The sequence below is a fragment of the Leopardus geoffroyi genome, chromosome A2 (genome assembly GCF_018350155.1).
Source record: "Leopardus geoffroyi isolate Oge1 chromosome A2, O.geoffroyi_Oge1_pat1.0, whole genome shotgun sequence".
In the NCBI taxonomy this organism is placed as follows: Eukaryota; Metazoa; Chordata; class Mammalia; order Carnivora; family Felidae; genus Leopardus; species Leopardus geoffroyi.
Window position 1 is genome coordinate 44556065 of NC_059331.1, and position 19643 is coordinate 44575707.

The window sequence follows — 19643 nt, forward strand, 5'->3', positions numbered from 1 at the left end:
CAAAGACAGACAAATAACATATGATTTCATTTATATGTGAATCTAAAGTCAAACAAGAGCAACAACAACAACAAAATGCAAATAGTCTCAAATATAGAGAATAGTCTATTACAATTTTACATTTATTTCAATGATGTTTGTTTGGATGTTGGTGGCTATGTAGAGTAGTAGCTTGATTTGTCAGCAAATACCATGAAGTTAGGAATATTGTTCTGTTTCTTTTCCCAGTAACTATTTTGGAATAAATGAATAAATGTAAATATAAAATCTCTTGGTCTGTAAGAGTAAAGAAACAGCTGAGTATGAATCATATTTATGAGTCACGAAAATTTGTGTATATAGATTTTCTTTCAAATAGTGTTGTGGGGTGATTTCTGTTGTATGTTTTTTTTTAATATTTATTTTGAGGGAGACAGAGTGTGAGTGGAGAGGGGCAGAGAGAGAAAGAGAGAGAGAGGGAGGGAAAGAGAATCTGCTGACAGCACAAAGCCCAACATGGGGCTCATGCTTTATCTTTTTATTACTCATCTACATGACTTCCCCAGTTTCTTTAGGCACATAGCTGAACTTATATATTACGCCCAGAAAGGTTGCCTTCAATGGGCTCATTCCTTAACCAGCAACCATTTAGTTGCAAGTTACAGAAATCTATACTAGTTCAAGTGAAAAGAAGGGTTGTTGAAACCATATGCCAGGCAAAATGATTGTGATCTACATAAGAAGAGAAAACTAGGTAAAACCTGACCTCATAGGGATTTGAAAAGCCAGGAGATGTGGTTACTTGTCACCCCTTTTATTTAATCCCTTGTTTCTCATGGGGATCAGAATTAAGGGTGTGTATTATGCCAACCCTAGTTTTTTCTGAATGACTGTTTGATTCTCTGAATCTCTCAACAGACTAGTTTCTTTTACAATAATTTCACCTTTACTTGCCTTTATCTCTCATTGGTACAGTTTACAATCTCTAAGAGAGAATCCTATTAGGCTTAATGTGGGTCAAGCATTCCTCCCTGTTCAATTGCTACAGCCAATTAGTTTTAATTACACAGTACATAGGGCAGTCCTTTCCAGGACCTTTGGATGGGGCAAGTTCTTTAAGGTGCAAATGTTGATTCAGAGACCTTCTTGGGATCAGTCCCACATATTCCTCCTTATTTTTCCAGCCCTTCCATCCTGCCTTCCATTCCTTTGGGCATTGTTCTTTGCTCCATAATAGCTAACAAGTCTGATAAATGTATTTGTGTTAGGCCATCTAACAGGTAATTTATTTTTGGCCAGTGTTTCCTCTGGGAGCAAATCCAAAAATCAGAGGGGTGAATTTAATGCTAAATATTTTAGACATTGAGAAAATATTTGGTAGTGTGTAGTTTTTTAGGTGCTGACTTTCCTTTTTATGTGTATTGTCCTTCATGCAACCATTTATAATATATGGGAATCTTTTACCACTGTTACTATAATATTACTACTGGTGTGCCATATGCCAGGTAGAAGCCTGAATACCTAAATTGCATTATGTTATTTAATTTTCAGTTGTTCTTTGTGGTTGAATAATGCTATTGTCCCCACTTTACAGGTGAAATTGAGGCTTATTTCAGTTAATGAATTGGTCAAGATCACATGACTAGTAAATAATTGAACCAGCATCCCATCTCAGGCAGCTGTCCTGGACCTTGGGCTTTTAAATAATAGGAACTTGATTATTGTTTCATGAATAAAGTCAGAACCTAATTTTTCATTTCAAATCTATATCCTTCATTTGGACAAATATAATATTACTTTCATTCTGTGAAGAATGTGTGTGTGTGTGTGTGTGTGTGTGTGTGTGTGTGTCTCAAGTTTTGGTAAGATTTGAAAGGAAAGAATGAAACCTTGACCAAAGTTGTGTTTTTTGTTTTTTTCAGGATTATTATCATTTCAGCTGTTGTTAATGATGTGTTAGAGTTGCAAATGATGCCAATAGCTATAAATAAAACTTTACCTTCTAATCAGTGGTTACTCTTAATATAAGAAAAAGTGAGGCTTTTAGGTACACATTGAACTTTGGTAGTCAATTCACATACATGCAGCTGGTGATTGACCATAGTAAAATAAAACAAATGGTGATTTATTATGATTCATTATTAACTTGAGTATAGGATTTTTGTGTTTTGAATAGGAAATACTTCCTTTCGTTTGTCATAATCATTTGTGGCACTTTATTTATTTTGAGCAAATATGTACTAAAGGACATTAAAAAAGATAAATTAAATTTCTGGATATATTAACAATATAAAAAAGACATGTTTGGTCCTTACCTTCTAGACATTATTGATATTAACTTGAAAGTAAAGGTAGTTAGGTACTTAATATATGATAAATTATTATAATCTTAGGAAGTGATATTGTATTTATGGCTAATCAGGAAAATATAATATTTCTATCCTAATCAATTATGCTACATTTGTATGTAAATTAGGTTAGACTTGTGTAATGATATTTCTGAGTGGCCATCTCTATATATCTACAGAAAATGATATTTTTAATTATAAAAGAAATAAGACAGTTATTTTGCTCAGAAGTAAAATTATTTACCATAGAAAGTTGGTTAGAGGATGCACATGTTACATAAACATGAAGATATAAGTATATACATTTATTCTCAGTAATATTGTATATCTGTATTTTCCTTAGATGGACCCAGTATTGCTTCAGGGGAAAATACTCTCAGGCACAGAATTATTTTGCAATTAGAGTTTAACTTGGTGGCTTTAAGAGAAGGTATAATACCATATTTATGGAAAGAATGTTTTGTTTTTGTTACTGTTACCCTCATTCATATGACTATCAAAAACCACCAGATATTTCCTAGTTCATTGTTTACCTTTTCATTATTTTATAAGCTTTTGTAATATACTTTCTTTAGAAGTAGTCTTTTTTATTGAATCTGAACACCACAAAATATCACAGGCTCCTAGAGCCATTATACTAACAAAGAAAGGATAGAGTGCTGAACTGACTTTTCACAAGACACATAGCTAGTGGGAGACAAAGCAGAGAAAGGAACCTGGTATCCTGGCTCCTAATGTGGGCAGTTTTATCAAGGTGGACATTTATACCAACCATATTTATTTTTCATTTCCTCCTAATTTAATTTTAGAATGGCAGTAGTTAAGTATCAGCTGCACATAAGCTTATTTATATTTGAAAAGTGTATTTATTTGCATATTTTTTATTTTTATTCCAGGAATCTTTGACCTACAATACCTCCACATTATGTGGTCCCAAGAACTTCCCTAAAAGGTAAGCTTCCCACAAAGGGTGATTTTCCTTATTTCACCTTACCTTTGATTAACATCCTTAGTTTTTATGGAAACATTGATAGCCTTTCCTTGCAGAGTGATACCATAAGATCATTTTTAATGTTTTTCTGAAGGTTGAAGTTAATGAAGATATTTACATCATGTAAATTAAGATTGACAATAGGAAATTGAGACCTTTCCCAAGTCTTTCTGGAGAAGATACTTGCGGTAGCTTTCCTGTGGTTCACATTAATTTGATAATTCACAAACTTCTGAATTTGGCATCATGGGAAGACTATTGGGAATAAAGTAAAGGTTGTTGCATTTTTGCCAAATGGTTTTAAAGGAATGGACATTTTATCAGTCAAATAAACACAAATACTTAGTTTCTAGGTTCTATAGATATTCAGGTCTTAAAATTGAAGCCTTTAGGGCTAAAACACAAGCAGTATAACTCATGGTCTATGATAAATGCATTTTTTTCCTTCATAAAATAATCAGATCCAAAAAGTCTCTGTTTTTACTTCCTAACACTGCTGTAACACAGTACCATGAGCTGAGTGGCTTAAGACAACAGAAGTTGATTTTTTTCACAGTACTGTAGTTTAGAAGTGTGAAATCGAAAGGTAGGTAGGGTCTTACTCTCTGAAGGCTCTAAAGGAGGAATTTGTCCTTGATTCCTCTAGTTTCTGGTAGCTGCTCACAGTTTTTCGTGTTCTTTGATGTGTAATGACTTTACTCAATTCCCTCTTTGTCTTCACATAGACTTCTTCCCTGTGTGCTTGTGTCTAAGTTTGTATTTGTAATAAGGACACCTGTCATTGGATTGAGGGCCCACACTAATCCATTATGACCTTATCTCAACTTGATTATATCTGCAAGAACCTTTTTCCAAATAAGGTCACATTCATGGACCTAAGGGTTGGGATTTCAACATTTCTTTTTTATTCCCTAATATAGGGGATATATTATGTTAAAAGGTATAATATTTATTTCTTGATAGACAACTTATTTTCCAAGCAAGATAAAAATCATAATATTACTTAATCAGTATAGGAGTTGATGACATTGGGTAAATATTAGAACATGATTTTGACTCTTAGGGGAAGATTATTTTTAATACCCTCAATAATAAAAAAATAGGAAAAAATTAATTTTACTTGGTTTCTTAGATATTTTCGTAAGCCAAGATTGAGTAAAGTATTTTGACGAGTTAAGTATTGCTCTGTAATAAACTATTCCCAGATTCAGTTGCTAAAAACAGTAACTATTACCTCTGATGAATCTTTTGGTTAGGTGTTTGGGTCTTCTGATATGTAACAGACTCCCCCAGTCTTGAATGGGTGTGTTAGTGTGTATGAGGTCTGTGTATAGGTAAATTAGGGGAAGCCTCTGCTCTGAATAGTCTCTAGTCCTCCAGGAAGAGCCAGTTTTTTTTCTCATTGGTATGGCTTTTTCTTAGTCCACAGTATTCTGAATGTTCTTAAACTTAGTATTAGTTTCTGGTTTTATTTCCTTAGACTTGTTTACTTACAGTCCATCCCAGACAAGGTAGTAGGAGTGATCTTCCTAAACCATTCCCTAAATCTAATCAGATTATCACAAACAGCTATAAATCTTCCATTGTTCCTTATTTTCCTTTGATCAATTCCCAACTATTTGACATGGCTTTAGAAGGTTCCATATTATTTGACCATTGCTTACCTCTCAACCTTTATTTCTCCCCTACCCCACAGCTTCCTAAATACGTTCCACTAACTCGAATTATTAAAAAAAATGTTTAAATATGCCATTTTCTCCTGTTTTTACTCATTATATTCCTTCTTTTAGAAATATCATGTTCTCCCCACCCTGCCCCCTTCTCTCATCTTTCATCAACTCTTTTTGTTGCTAACTGAAAACTTAAAATTTGAGGAAGTTTTCTATGGTTTTTCTTCTCTAGGTTAGTCTTAGGCTTCTTTCCAATGCCTATATCACTAGGGACAGCATGAAAATCACACTGTATTGTAATTGCTTGTTTGATTAGCTTACTTTTCCATCATGGATTCTACTAAGCCAGTAATGATATCTCTTTTCTACATCGTGGTACTCAGTCTTCAGTAATAATCCTTGGGAAGAATGGGATATTTAATGACCTCTTTTGTGTTCTCATTCCTCTGTCTTTAAAGATGTAGAGGTACCTGGTTGGCCCAGTCAATTCAGTGTCTAGCTCTCAGCTCAGGTCTTGATCTCAGGGTCATGAGTTCAAGTCCCACATTGGGCTCTGCACTGGGAGTGAAGCCTATTTAAAAAAAAAAAGAGAAAAAGAAAAAGGAAGTTTATGATGTTGACATCATACTCAGTGGCAGAAAGCTGAGAGTTTTACCCTAAAGATTAGAAATAAGATAAGGATGCCAACTCTTTCTACTGAACTTGAGCATAGTATTAGAAGTCCTAGCCAGAAATTAGACAAGAAAAAGAAATGAAAGGCATCCATATTGGAAAGGAAGACATAAAATATCACTCTTTACAGATGACATGATTTTATATGTAGAAAACCATAAAGATTCCACCAAAAAACTGTGAGAACTAATAAATTGAGTAAAGGTGCAAGGTACAAAATCAATATACAAAAATCTGTTGTATTTTTATTCCCTAACAACTATTGAGGGGAAATTAAGAACACAGCCCCATTAACATTTGCATCAAAAAGAATAAAATACTTAAGAACAAATTTAACCAAAGATGTGAAAGACAGATACACTTGAAAGCAAGAAAGAATTGATCATTAAAAAGTCTATACTACTGAGAGCAATCCACAAATTCAGTGCAGTTCTTATCAAATTTCCAATGGCATTTTTCTCAGAAATAGAACAAAAGAACTAAAATGTGTATGAAACCATGGAAGATCCTATATAGGCAAAGTGATCCTGAGAAAAAAGAACAAAGCTGGAGGCATCACACTCCTTGATTTCGGACAGCACTACAAAGGTATAGTAATCAAACACTTGAGTATTGGCATAAAAACAGACCATTGGATCACTGGAACAGAATAGAGGGCCCAGAAATAAACCTCCACGCATATATGGTCATTTTATGACAAAGCAGTAAAAAATAAACAATGGAGAAAGGACAGTGTCTTTAATAAATAGTGTTGGGAACTATTTATTAAGCAGCCACATACAAAATAATGAAACTAAGTCAGTATCTTCCATCAAATAAAAAATTAACTCAAAATGATTTAAAGACTTGGATGTAAGATCAGAAACCATAGAACTCCTAGAATATAACACAGGTAGTAAGCTCCTTGAGATTGCTCTAAGTGACATTCTTTTGGATCTGACTCTAAAAGCAATGGTTACAAAAGCAAACATAAACTATTGGGACTACATCAAACTGAAAACCTTCAGCACAGTGAAAGAAACAACCAACACAATTAAAGGGTAACTTCCATTTGCAAGTCATACATCTGACAAGGGTTAATGTCTAAAACATGTAAAGATCTTACATAATAATTAAAATAAAAACCCAGTTAAAATGAGGGCAGACGATCTGAATAGACATTTTTCCAAAGAGGACATGCACCTGGCCAACAGGCACGTGGAAAGGTGTTCAACATCACGTATCATTGGGGAAATGCAAGTCAAAACCACAATGAGATATCATTTCCCACCTGTCAGAAGGGTTAAAATCAAAAAGACAAAAAGTAATGTTAACTAAAATTTAAGTTAAAAGAAAAAGACAAAAAATAAAAAACATTGACAAGGATGTGGAAAAAAGGGAACCCTCATGCACTGTTGGTGGGAGTGTAAAATTGTGCAGCCACTGTGAAAACCAGTATGGATGTTTCTCACAAAATTAAAAAAAAATACCATAAGATCCAGCAATTTCACTTCTGGATATTTATCTCCCCCCCCCCCCACAATAAAGACACTAGTTTGAACAGATACATGCATCCCTATATTGATTGCAGCATTATTTTCAGTAGTCAAGATAGGCAAAGAACCTAAACAGCCATAGATAGATGAATGGATAAAGAAGATGTGGTGTGTATGCGTACGTATATATGTTAAACACACACACACACACACACACACACACACACAATTGTAATTCTCCTCGGCTATAAAAAAGAATGAAATCTTATCATTTGTGGCATCATGAATAGACCTAGAACGTACGATGCTAAGTGAAATAAGGTCAGAAAGAGAAAGACAAATACTGACTGCATAATTTAACTTATAGCTGGAATCCAAAAAACAAAACAAATGAACAAACAAACCCAAACCAAACCTGTGGATACAGAGAATAGATTGGTGATTACCACAAGGCAGGGGGCTTCTGCGAAGGCAAAATGGGTCAAATTGGATCAAGAAGTACAAGCTTCCAGTTATAAAATAAGTAAGTCATGGGGATATAACAGAATGGCGACTGTTGTCAATGATACTGAATTACTGAATTGCAAATCTGAGTAACTAAGAAAGTAAATCTTAAAAGTTCTCTTCACAAACAAAATACTGTAACTTTGTATGATGACAGATGGTAAATAGACTTAATGTGGTGAACATTTTGCAGTGTATATAAATGTTGAATCATTATATAGTACAGTAGAAAATAATACAATGTTGTATCTCAGTTTTACTTCAGTAATCCAAAAAAAGTTGGTGGACATTTTCATAATTGAAACTGGAAAGCGGGAGGAGGTCAGGTTCTCTCAAATTGTAATGATGCCCTTTTGGTTGTCCTTAAGGAAGGCCTTGCCACCACCTCCAGGTTCCCTAGCCTTTTGTCTTCCACCCCAAGTTGTAAAAGTGGTAGCTTATGGGTTAGAACAGCCTCAAAACAGACTTATTTTGGTTCACACATTTGTTCTTGTTTGTTTCTTTTTAATTGCAAAAACAATGTTTAAATTGTTGCCAGCACTTGAAAATTCAATTTCAGATAAAATGATGATTTCCAGATTTTCTAAGGAGAAATCAGAATATCTTTCTATCCCAGGCTTACATTCCTAGATGGCAGGAGGGCTTTCCTGCAAGGCAGCTGCCTCTCCCTGCCTTCTCCCTTTTATCATGCCACTTCATTTGCTACTTATTTGGCCCTGACAGGCCCTTGAGTTCAGTATCCTCAGCTACACAAAGACTTCTGGATTGATGGAATGTGGAAGGTTAGCCTCCGAGAGTCTGTCTCTGGTGAACCAAAGATCATAGGTTCAGTGGCTGAATGGGCCATTTAGTTGTTCCTGTCATATATCTATCAAGTAAGTGAAAATAATTTTGGCTTTATGTGCAGAGTCTTTATGCTTTGAGTTCCTGCTATAATATTGGAGCCAGGTAAGCTGACTTCTCTGAGACTCATTTTTCCCATCGGCAAAATGGAGACTGTAATATCCTTCAAGGTCTTACAACATGTAAATTTCCTTTGTTAATACCACAACAGTTAGTCTAATGTACACGCAGAGGGAAAATAGTTAGTTTGTATTCTCTGGATTGGTACAAGTGATTTTCATCTTTTGTTAGATATTAATCAATTAAAAATAAGTTAGGAAAATTAAGTACTGATACATGCTACAACAGGAATGAACTGTGAAAATAGTTTAAGAAGACAAACACAAAAGTCCACATGTATGATGTTATTTATCTGAAATGTCCAGAATAGGCAAAATTATAGAGATAGAAATTATAATAGTGGTTTCCAAGAACTAAGGGGAGAGGAGAATATGAACATACTGCTAATGAGCACAGGGTTTCTTTTTTTTGGGTGATAAATTAGATAGTGGCGATAGTTGCACAACCTTGTGAGTATACTAAAAACCACTGAATTATACAGTGAATGGTGAATTTTATATGTGAATTATATCTCACTGTAGAAATAGATTATGGAATACATGTTTTAAGATGACACAATTTCTCCTTCAGGTGTGGTGACTAAGGCATGTAGCAAAATAAGCAGACTTTTAGGTTGTCATTCACATCAATACATACCATCTTCCCTAAAGTCCTGATGTGTCTTCCAAGGCTAAAGACCAAGTCGGCTTTCTAATTCTAAGGATTCATGGTTTAATATCAAAGTTATCAGTGATGGAGTCAGACAGTTGGGTAAACATTTAAAAGTTTTCAATTTTTATCTCTGTAAGGCTCAGATTCGTCAAACTATAAAGTAAGGGTACTAATAGTCATTTTGTTGGGTGATTGCAAGAGTGAGGAAGAACAAATGTCAAGTACTGATCATAGTGTCAGTTATGAAACAGGCCCTCTATAATTTATACTTTTTAAATGAGTGTTACATGGTTTTAAATATGAGGCTATATTACATTAGGTTATTGGCAGCCCAACTGTCTCAAGGTTGGTTCTTTTTCCTGTGTTAGCATCTTGGCCAGAAAGAAAAGAATGGTTAGAATTTCTGCTAGCACTTAATGAATTTAATCAGCCCCTGAGGGACTTTTGATATAGCAGGGAAATTTTTTACAGAGAAACATGATTTTTATCCTTCCTATTTTTCTCTTGAGAGTTGACAGAGCCTTTCCTAGCAGAGGTAACATTACCTGTGCTGAGAGAAGAGTATTAACATACCATGAGGGTAATGTTAGGACAAAAAGAACACATCCCTGTGGCCTTACATTAAAATGTTTCTGTGTCTGTGGTTCTGAATTCAATCTAAATTGCTACCAAGAAAACACACTACTGCCTGAAAATGTACAATTCAATTTTTTGTCCTTTTTATTATTTATGATTTTTTTTTCCTTTAGACCATAGTGTTTGTTCTTTTTTAACTTTGGTTTTGTCTTTGCAAATTAAATTCATAGTCTGGGAATATAGAAGATGATTGAGTTATTCATGTAGTATTTTATAAATTGTAACATTAAGCAGAAACTTTTCATCTTAATGATGAAAAAGGCTATGAATTGTGTCATTTGACCCAGTTGCTATCGTATCCTTTTCTTTATGGATAATGAAAAGGATTATGCTATGGTGAATGGGTTGGAACAACAGGAAACTTTGGGGTCATTTGTTCTTTCAGTAAGTAGATAGGGATCAGACTATATGTCAGAATCTATATTAAGGTCTAATGATATGGTGGCAAATAAAATATATATGTATCCTTGACTTTGAGTTTGCTGTGTCATAGGGATGGCAAGTAATAAACAAAATACTGATTGTATTAGGTGCTATGAACAAAATGAAGAGAATGCAATGATAAACAAGTTAGTGAATGAAAGAAAAGACATTGATGAAATAAATTGAAGATGATGTCACAAATGGAAAGATAATCCATGCTCCTGGTTGGAAGAATTGATATTATTAAATGCCCACACTATCCAGAACAATCTACAGATTTAATGCAATTCCTATAAAAATACCAACAGCATTTTTCACAGAGCTAGACAAACAATCATAAAATTTGTATGGAACCACAAAAGACACCAAATGGCCAAAGCAATACTGAAAAAGAAAAACAAAGCTGGAGGCATCACAATTCTGGACTTCAACTTCTATTACAAATCTGTAGTAATCAAACAGTATAGTACTGACACAGAAATACACACATAGATCAGTGGAACGTAATAGAAAACCTGGAAATAAACCCACATTTATATACGGTCGATTAATCTTCGACAAAGCAGGGAAGAACATCCAACGGGAAAGACTGCGTCTTCAGCAAATGGTGCTGGGGAAACTGGAATGCTGCATGCAAAAGAATGAAGCTGGACCACTTTCTTACACCATATACAATAATAAACTTGTAATGAATTAAAGACCTAAATGTGAGACCTGAAACCATAAAACTCCTAGAAGAAAACACAGGTAGTAATTTCTTTGACACTGGATTTAGCAACATTGTTCTCAATATGTGTACTCAGGCAAGGGAAGCAAAACCAAAAATAACCTACTGGGAATAAATGAAATAAAAACTTTCATACAGTGAAACCATCAAGAAAACAAAAAGACAACATACCTAATGGGAAGAGATATATGCAAATGATATATCTGATAAGGGGTTGGTATCCAAAATATATAAAGAATTCATACAACTCAACACCAAGACAACAAATAAACCAATTAAAACATGGGCAGAGGACCCAAATAGACCTTTTTCCAAAGAAGGCATATAGATGGCCAGCAGGTATATGAAAATGTGCTTTGCATTGCTAATCCTCAGGCAAATGCAAATCAAGACCACGAGGTATCCCCTGGCCCCTATCAGAATGGTTAGAATCAAAAAGACAAGAAATAACAAGCATTGGTGAGGATGTATAGAAAAAGGAACTTTCATGCACTGTTGCTAAGAATGTAAATTGGTACAGTCACTGTGAAAAATATCACAGTTTTCTCAAAAAATTAAAAATAGAAATACCCTATGATCCAGTAATTTCATTGCTGAGTGTTTACTCAAAGAAAACAAAAGCACTAATTTGAAAAGATATATGCACTCCTATGTTCATTGCACCATTATTTATAATAGCAAAGATGTGGAAGCCACCCAAGTAACCATCAATACATGAATAGAAAAGAAGATGTGTATACACACGCACAACTCTCTCTCTCTCTCTCTCTCTCTCTCTCTCTGCCATAAAAAAGAAGGATATCTTACCATTTGCAACATCATGGATGGACATAGAGGGTAAGCTAATAAATAAGTCAGAGAAAGGCACATACCATATAATTTCTCTTATTTGTAAAACAAAACAAATGAATAAACAAAAAGCAGAATCAAAGCAACAAATACAGAGAGGAAACTGATGGTTGCCAGAGGGGAGGGCACCGGAGAGGGATGAACAAAATAGGTGAAGAGTATGGGTAGGTATAGGCTTCTAGTTACAGAATGATAAGTCTTGGGATAAATGCTGCAGCAAAGGGAATACAGTCAGTGGTATTGTAATTGTGTGGTGAGATACTAACTGTACAAGTCATGAACATAGCATAATGTTTAGGCTTGTCACATCACTATTTTGTACTCCTGAAACTAATGTAACATTGTATGCGCACTATACTGTGTGTGTGGGGGGGGGGATAAATAAAGTGGGGAAAAAAGGATGCATGGATTATAGTTCTACATCACTACTAACATTCTGTGTGACCTGGAGAGACTAATTTGATGAATGGATATCATTTCTTTCCTTTCCCCTTCCCCTTTTCTCTGTTTCTTTGTTTCTTGGTGAATTGACTTTTTGATCATTATGGAATTTTCTCTTTTTGTTCTCAATTGTGGTTTTGGACATAATATTTATTTTATATGATTTTAACATGACTATACTCCTATAGATAAATTATCATTTGCCTGGAAATGATACTTCTACTTTGTTCCTTATGTGTCATTTTAGGTGAGTCTCCAGTTAATAGCATTCAGGTATATTTTACCATTTGATTTTTTTCCTGCTTTTATCAAGGGATTTGAATTTTTTATATATTTTTTAATGTTGAAATATTTTAACATTTTTTAATATCTAATTTTATGTTACTTTTTGGTTGTTTCTGCTTATTTCTTCTTTCATACATTCTTAAGGACTGTTTTTTGTTATTCCACTCTTCTTTCCTCTTTTTTTGCATTTTTCACTATATGTCTATTTCTAATAAGTTCCCTAAATTTTGAATTTAGCAATGCTGAATTTAAAATCATTCTTAAATAAAACCAAAATTGTTTAACTGTAATCATACCACCCAAAGTTGTAAGTTATTGTTGTATAGATAAATGTAGTATTCAATTATATTTCATTTTCTTTGAATTAGTAGTTATTATGTTCAATATGGTCAAAAATTAACTCACACATATTTTCCTATATATTGTACCAATTTATTGTTGCACATTGCTACCAGCATCCCCCTTCCTTTGAGCTCAAGTTCCTTTTAAGATATCCATTAAATAGTTCTTTATCAGGTTTTCTTAGTGGTAAATTCTATAATTTTACCATGAAATATTATTCTTTACCATTATTACTGAATAATATACAAAGTTTGCAATTGCTAGTTGACAATTTTTCTTCTCAGTACTTTGAAGGTATCATTCCATTGTTTCAACTTTTTATTACTGTAGATAATTACGTTTTCTGTTAGTCAAATTGATGTTCTTTTCTATGTGATCTGTTTTTCTGTGTGTGCTTTTAAGACTTTCTCTTTGTGTTTGGAGTTTTGCAGTTTCACTATTCATTTATTTTTAATTTTTCTTAAGTAATACTATACTTTCCAATCTGAAGACACATTTCTTTTTTTTCGTCTATTTACTGGAATGTGGACTTAAAATTTTTTTGTCTTTTACCCTTTTCTAAATATCTAATCACACATATTTTGCACTGTTTATCCCATCCGTAACTCCTTTCATATTTCTTATTTCTGTACATCTCCCTTTTGCATCTGGGAAAATTCTTGAGATTCCTCCTCCAAGTTTTAAATTCCTTCTTCATCAGTGTCTACCCTGCCATTTAACTTTTTCTATCAATGAAGATAGCTAGTTTATGCTCCATTTGCAGACAACCCCAAGTCTCATGGGCTAAAACAACGTTTATCTCTCCCCCATGTTACATGACCAGTGCATGTTAACAGGCAATATCTCTTTATTATAATTACTCAGGGAATCATATTGATGGATTTGCTATTGGGGAATGCTTTCCTGATTAGTGAGGCAATTTAAGAAAATCTGTAGGATCATGAACTAGATCTGAGAGTTTCTTCCCAGGATCTACACATCATTTTTGCTCACATTTCTTTGAAAAAAGAATTCTCATGGCTGTGGGTGACTATAAAGAGGGCAGAAAATATAATCTTAACATGTGCCTGGACATAAAGGAGAACCAGAATATTTGTGAAAAACACTTTACTGCAACCCTAAATGTTCACTGTGATTTAAAAATTTTGACTGTACTATTTAAAAAATTTCTATAAGTTCCATTTAGGTTTTCTTTCTGGTTCTGTTTTTAGTCATAATATTCTATTATTTTTATTATGGGTTCGCTTCCTTTATATCTGTAATCATTTTAACCAATTTTATTTTCTATTGAAGTTTATCAGTTTGTATTATTTTGAGTGCTTTTCTTGCATATTCTTTTTAATGTGCCAGCATATTCTTTTGGGCGATAGTTTCTTTTTTCTCATATAATTTGTAATTTTCTATTTTGAGCTCACATTAGATTTTTCTTCCTGTGAGAATGCTTTGTTCCCTGTGTTGTAAAAAGCATGCTCTAAGAAGTGGCTTTGCTTTGCTTTTACCAAGGTCCTGGAATTTAAAGAGTCCTATACCATTTCTTGTGTTCATGTTCTATGTTTCATGAATATTATGCATTTAGATCATAAACTCAGGTTTGACAAACACTTGAGGTTACAATTTCTTGTAGAGGGCACATTGACCCCAGGGCAGAGTGTAAGATTTCCTACTAGTTCTTGAGACCGTTTTACATACCTTTTTTTTTTTTTAGTTTGCACTTAATTTATGGGGTCCATATTTTATTTACAACTTTCAGTTCTGTTTCTCTGTGGCCCACTGTCTAATGTGGCATTAGTACCTGGTGTACCACTTCTTGAACCAATAGCAAGGACCAGTGTGACTCTGAACTACCCCCACAGTAATTGAAACTTACTGTTTATTTAATCTTTGATTCCTCTGCTCCTTTATGATATCTTCAGGACTCTGTTTCATTTCTGTAAGCCTAGCAGAGTTTTTAAAAATACATTGTTTTGGTTATATTTTATTCATTTTTTTTGTCTGTGTTTACAGGTGGGCATTAGTCTGCATTAGCCAAGTCCACAATGTTTTTAACTGGTAGTTTCTAGAATCAACTTTCTGCTCTGTAACAAAACATATTCAAATTATGTTTTCCATAGTGCTGTTCTGACTCTGTGACACATCTCTCTAAATGAACTATTAGGAAGAAAAAAACAGATGAAATGTCTAGTCTTCTGTTTTGTTTTCTACTTCAGTATTAACCAAATGTGTGGTGTTACAGAAATTATTAAACTTTGTTGGGCTTAAGTTTTCCCATGTATAAAACAAAAAGTTGAGATTCGATGACTTAGATAAATGGATTCTCTTTTCAGCTAAACAAGTTTAGAACAGACATGTTTTTAGGCAAGACCCTCCTTCATTTCTGGTATTCTAATTTTAATTATTTGATTATTTCTAGCTAATTTATTTTTAACATGTTACCGAAAAATTATGTCTTGGCTCCATTTAGTTTGTGATATTTTATAAGTAACTATGTTTAAAGGACCATCACTCTGTAGGTTAAATCTATGGATTGGTTGAAATTAGTTTGCTATTGTAAAGGTCTCCGGAGGTGACATTAACATAAAGCATTTGTTGATTGCTATAGTATACTTTTTCAAGAGACCTTCCAGAGTAAGCCTGTGTTATTTCTATCATCATACAAAAAAGAAAGAAAATAGGGTACATTTTTATCTGGCCATGTTTAAACTAAGACATATGGTAGCTTGTGAAAATTGCAAAACAAAGTCTTTAGAATATTTAGTACTGAATCACCCTTCTAATTGTGCATGTAGTGAAGGTACCCAGTTCACCCAAAACGGTCTTTAGAATCTCCTACCTAAAAGTGGTCCCCAAACTATAGACTCCCAGGATTTGAGTGTTGCATTCAAAGATGTGCTGACAGATATTATCCAAAGGCCAATGGATTGCTGTCAGTTTCATTTTAGCCACATAAATTTTAAGGAAAAAGTAAAGATAATACATGCATCTGAAGATTGTACAGAGAATTTATTGAAAACCCAGGCTTGCAAGGACCAATAGACTGTCTGCAAACTGTTAGCATTACTCTCATTTCACAGACAAAGGGACTGGGATAATATTACCTGGTGGAGACATTCACATACAAAGTGGAATAAGATTTCAGATGGTGTGCTGATGGTCCAATATAATGCACCAAGTAAATTGAAACAAACAACCAGAAACAAGCTAGAGAAATTTGAGAAGCTTAAACTTGGGGATCTGTGCAGAGAAATTGAAAGGAACAACAGTCGACTTTATCTGCAAATGATGAAATCTCTTGCAACAGGAGGATGTGAACATATGTCTGGTAGGGGCAGGGCGTAGAAGAATTAGAGAAATCTACGTTTTTCCATTATGATCTATTTTGAAGTGAGACAGACTGTCTAAAAAGTCAAGGACTGAATGTGCCTTAGAGAAATGGTCGTGGTTATTTTACCTTTTAATCCACCTTTGAAATAAAAGATTAGAGGTAAGATAAAAGCTATCTGGATCCTTGCTGGAAGAATGAAGCTTTTAAAGGAGAGCCATAATTACAGCTATCTTCAAAGTTGGTGTATGCCAAGTCTTAGGGAAGTGCAGGATTAATCTTGTTGATAATGACAGAACCTAAGGTATCCCCAGCAGTGGTTCTTAAGGGCTTGAAAACCAAGGATTTGGAGAGCAGGTGGTTGGACACAGCTGGTGAATAATCCTCTTAACCTCATCTATACTTCACAGGGAGAAAAATAGCAGGAAAATAAAAACCTCTACCAAGTGGTTGGTAGCAGTGAAGTAAAAAGAGCATCAAAAGTATACAAGGACAAATTTGTTCTCATGCTAATAATTTTGAACAAAAGAAGCAGTTGCTGTAGAGAGGTGTGTACTATTATCAACTAAAGACATAATAAGTATGCCTAAATAAAGAATAAAACCGAGTAGGATTCTGAGAGTAGTAATTTCTTCAAGCACTTCTCAAGCTATTATTCACTGAGGGCATAAATCCCTCTTAATATCTCGTCATTAATTTTTTGTTCATGAAATAGCTAGAAATGAATAGCTCTCAGTCAATATTTAATTGATACTTATAAATTGAACTTAATAAAAAACTATATGTCTCTTCTAAAAAAAAACAAACAAACTATATGTGTCCCTATCCAACAAAAAATTAGTCAAGGCAAATGTAACAGAAAAATGGGAAGCAAAGCAGGCACATGGCACCAGACTTTATGGAAGAGAGAGATAAAACTTCAATCATTAAGCCATTGACTTTCCTAGAATATTGTAGCAGTGACCAACTAGTCCTGATTAATCCTCCCTTTCCTTCAAAGCATGATGGAGCCTAAAAAGAAATGAACTAATATATAGTTGTGTTTTTATGCACTAAAATAGTTCCATATCTTAGTAATCCTGTTTTTTTTTTTTTTTTGTAATCCTGGTTTTAAAAGTTCCTATATTGAGTTTACTTCAAACATGTTGATTTTTGATGCTCAAGTTCTGTTTATTATGTGGGGAACCATACAGTATAACTCCTACCATGAATGCCAGATCATTTAGTGATCAAACTGGAAAGAGTAAACTCATAGAACACAAGAAGTAAAAAGGACCCCAAGTAACATCCTGACCAGAAATTTCATGTTATGGTTGGGGAAATTGAGGCTCAGAAATGTTTAATGACTTGTCCAGAAGCACATGCTCACACAGAAGTCTCTATATTCATTCAGATGTATGTTTTCTGCCCAATGCTGGGAAGTCTTATTCATGTGGATAGTGAGAATTTACTTCCCCACATTTTTTCCCTCCTTCAAGGATAGAAGGAAGATTGACCTTCCCTTAAAGACTTGAATGACATTGAGTTTTATTCATCAGAAACAGGACCGTTTATATGCTTTAAAACATAAGGCAGTTCTCACTTGATGATGATGATGATGTTAACAGCTTACGTATTTTGAGTACCTATGAGGTGACAGGCACTTTCCTAATCCTTATAAACATATTTTCTTTATAATTTATACTCTTTGGGGTGCCTGGGTGGTTCAGTCGGTTAAGCGTCTGACTTTGGCTTAGGTCATGATCTCATGGTTCGTGGGTTCGAGCCCCGCATCAGGCTTTGTGCTGACAGCTTGGAGCCTGGAGCCTGTCTTGGATTCTGTGTCCCCCTCTCTCTTTGCCCCTCCCCTGCTCTTGCTGTGTCTCACTCTGTCTCTAAAAAATAAATAATTATTGAAAAAATTAAACTTATTATCGTACCCACAGGTAGGTTCTAACATCTTACTTATTTGATAAAAAATCTGAAGTTCAGAGTGGTTAAATAAGTTTCTCATTATCTCATAGTAAGTCTCTGGCAGAGGTGGGATTTAGTCTCAGTTCCATCTCGATACTAGGGCCAGGATTCATAATCACTGTTCATACTCCTACAGGTGGGCAGAAACTCAGTGTTCTTAAACCTTAAGTGCCAATTAAGGGATTGTATACATAGGGTTCAAGAGGAACACCCACGAGGATGATGTCAGAGTAGCTTGTTGCACCCCAAACTCTTACCTTCCACAAGGTGGTAAAGTACTAATGGGGACTTTGTGTTTGAAAATCTGATATTAACAGGAGGCAGTTGTGCTGAGCTGCTTTCAGCTGGCACTGCAGAGAAATCACACTTGGCTGCAAAGAAGCTGTTGATTGCTTACACAGGTTTCTGTGGTATGCCAGCAATTCTTGCCAACCTACTCTTCCTTATCAAAGAGCCAGTAGTTCCAAGTGAGGTGAGAATCCCACTTGACAAGCAGACATAAGCCATTTGGGGAAAATACAAATTAAAAGGCTCCAAGATAGAAATAGAAGCATTAGCAGCAGGAAGTATCTTGGGGATACATTGTGTCAGATTACATAGGGGAGTTGGGAGAATAAGTGAGTCACAGCCTCCCAGTAGATAAACCCTGCTGTGTCTGTAGTTGGGCAGCCTCAGAAGCTGTATTTGCTATATAAAGGTGCCAGCGCTGCTTGAAATGCCCCCAAGCTAGCATCTGCTTAGTAACATCTTTGAATAATGCACAGTTTGCCTGTTTTTCGGGTCGCTTTAGCATTTGTTCTAACTTCTGACCTGTGAGTCAAAGCATTATCATGGAATTTTATCCATGTTTAAGGGTAGGAACACAGAAATGTAGATTTACACGTTTTGCCTCAATATCGCCCATTAATCCAGTCGATGAAGCTAAAACTAAAATGTTGACTTCAAAGAGTTTCAGTCTTTAAAAATAGCATAAATATGGAGTCAGGGGGCACATTTGATCAATGTCTTAGCCAAGAAATCTCATTTGTGAGATACAGAAACTAGACTAAGCAAAAAGTTTACTGGTAGAATGGAAGAAATCTCACAGTACCTCCAACTCGAGTGCACAGCTGTGCTGACCTCAGGACAGACAGGTCAGGTACAAAGGTGTTACCTTTCTGTATTTCAAGGACCAGGAGGTCACTCACTGCCTGTGCTCTCACTCTTTCTCTTGTGCTTTCTCTCCCTCCCCCCACCCCCAGCTTCAGTCTTCCTCCCTCTCTCCAGACTCTTTCTCCCCTCCCCTTTAGTCTTCCTCCCTCCCTGTCTCTCTTTCTCTCTCTCTGCCATGCTGTTTTCTTTTCTTTTTGCAGATACTTCTTCCTGCATCAGTATGTAGTCAGGTAAAATTGGTTGTCCTAGCTCTGAATTAACAT

The 19643-nt window shown here is 34.8% G+C and overlaps 1 protein-coding gene across 5 annotated transcripts in view; it reads left to right on the forward strand.

Moving 5' to 3' along the window:
- The window catches only part of CNTN4 (contactin 4), a 901803-nt gene that overhangs the window by 227910 nt on the left and 654250 nt on the right, over window positions 1-19643 (forward strand). For all 5 annotated transcript variants that reach the window (XM_045493589.1, XM_045493588.1, XM_045493585.1 and 2 more), the window contains one exon: window positions 3224-3279. The gene's annotated coding sequence lies outside the window, so the exon portion shown is untranslated. The remainder of the gene's footprint in view (window positions 1-3223; window positions 3280-19643) is intronic.